Genomic DNA, 1,900 nt, shown 5'->3' with positions numbered 1-1,900 from the left:
CACGCGTGTACCCCTTCACTAACCCTCATGCCTCCTCAAGCACACACACGTATGTACACGTGTATCTGCCCATGAGCAACAACAACACGCAAGCATCTGTGAACCAGGGGAGCAGGTCTGTCCTCCCCCCATCTCCCCCCACCCCCGAGGGGCTGCCGAGGATTTGAAATAAATGCGTTCTTAGGAAGAAGGACCACGTTTCCCTCCAGACCAAGTCTCCAAATGAAATCAGACTGGGAGAAAGGAACCACTGAGATGCACAAAACAATGTGAAGAAGAAACTCCAAAGAAACAAATAATCATATAAAAAAAAAAGGTGAGAGTTATTTTTCAGCTCACTGGCTTTCTGAAAAGTAATATAAAGTTGGACAGCATCTTCTTGGAATCAACCTTCCTGAGCCGAGGCCCGGACCGCACGCACATCTCTTTCTATTACCCGAAATTTGTATGGTTTCATCTCCTCCGATTTTCTTTCATTTGTGCGCCTGTGCAAACCCCTTGTGACAGGGGCCTGTTCCTAACCCGACAGCCGGCCGTGCTGGGAGCTGCTTCTCCCTGGCGCCCCGCGGGGCTGAGAATTGAGAGCCTCCCCTGCAGTTCTCCCCAATCTAGGCTCTGCCACCCTTGACTCTGTCCCCTCCCTTCCCAGAAGGGCTGCAGACCTCCTCCCTCCCCTTCTCTGCACCAATCTGGCCTTCTTTGTTCCTAAAAGAATTCTCTTGCACACTGTTCTCTCGACCAGGGCTGGAAAGCAGGCCTGGACGGGGTGAGGGGCCCAGGGTCCTGGAGCCCAGAGCCCAACCCAGGCCTGGGTGCAGAACAGATGTTTAATAAATGCAGGAAAGAGCAGGCGTATCAAAGGATGATTCTGCCTCCTTCAGGGTGTGGAGGGAAAAAGATTTCCCTTCTAAAACGTCCAGGAAAGGGAATTCCCTGGTGGTCCAGTGGTTAGGACTCAGCGCTTTCATTGCTGTGGCCCAGGTTCAATCCCTGGTCAGGGAACTAAGATCTTGTAAGACACGTGGCACAGCCAAAAAAAAGAACATCCAGGGAAAAGGTTTAGGAAGGGGAGATGAAGAATATTCCTAACAATGACATCCCCTGTAGTTCCAGTCGATTCTCCAGCAGAATGAGCCTGGGAGGACTCACCTAATGGTGGTCCCTCTGCCTCTCCTCTTCTGCCACCTCCCACCCCGTGACACACACACTTCTGTATGTGCACACATGGACATCTGCACACGTGCAAACACTGCAAATACACCCATACTGTACACATGCACCCAACCCCGAAACAAACACACATGTGCACCCCTCAAATACACATGTGTATATGCCTCAAACACATCCACACAGATATACACACAGCTCTCAGACAAACACACATGCACACCCTGCAGAAACACACAAACTCGTGTGCACAACCCTTAAGACAAACTCACATGGAGGCACACACAATTTCCTCTCAAACACACACACACACACGGAGACAGATGTACCTGTACTTTGCCTACATTTTAGAGGTACACCAGTGACCTTTCCAGGGACCCGTGTCCATTCCCAGCTTCTACATCCTGCCCTGAAAAGGTGGGGGACTTGATGGTCTATATCCCTATCAATCTTTGCAATAAACATACCACACAGGGGATGATGGCGCGTTGCATCTTCTTTGCTGCAAAGGGGAATGAAGGGGGCCTGGCTTCCCCCAGCCTGGGGATGCAGTGGTTTCGGTAGAAGCTTCAGTCTGGCACCTGCCCTGGGTCCACCCAGCAGAGATAAGAAATCTCTGTATGGATGTGTTTGGGGTAGGGAAGTGGGGACATGGGGACGTAGGGAAAGTTATTGAATCTTTTCTCCAGAAGAGATTAGGATAGTCCACTAGTCAGGCTAAGCTCATTGCTGT

General features: G+C 50.8%; 1 non-coding gene across 1 annotated transcript; it reads left to right on the top strand.

Moving 5' to 3' along the window:
* The first annotated feature begins 930 nt into the window (after positions 1 to 930).
* On the top strand, positions 931 to 1,002 carry TRNAE-UUC (transfer RNA glutamic acid (anticodon UUC)). The gene has a single exon. It is a non-coding gene; the product is annotated as a tRNA-Glu (tRNA).
* The last annotated feature ends 898 nt before the right edge of the window (positions 1,003 to 1,900 follow it).

This window comes from Neophocaena asiaeorientalis, unplaced genomic scaffold, assembly GCF_003031525.2.
Source record: "Neophocaena asiaeorientalis asiaeorientalis breed wild unplaced genomic scaffold, Neophocaena_asiaeorientalis_V1.1 scaffold479, whole genome shotgun sequence".
Classification (NCBI taxonomy): Eukaryota; Metazoa; Chordata; class Mammalia; order Artiodactyla; family Phocoenidae; genus Neophocaena; species Neophocaena asiaeorientalis.
Note: the sequence above shows the minus strand (reverse complement) of the source record. Positions and strands in the feature narration are given on the sequence as shown.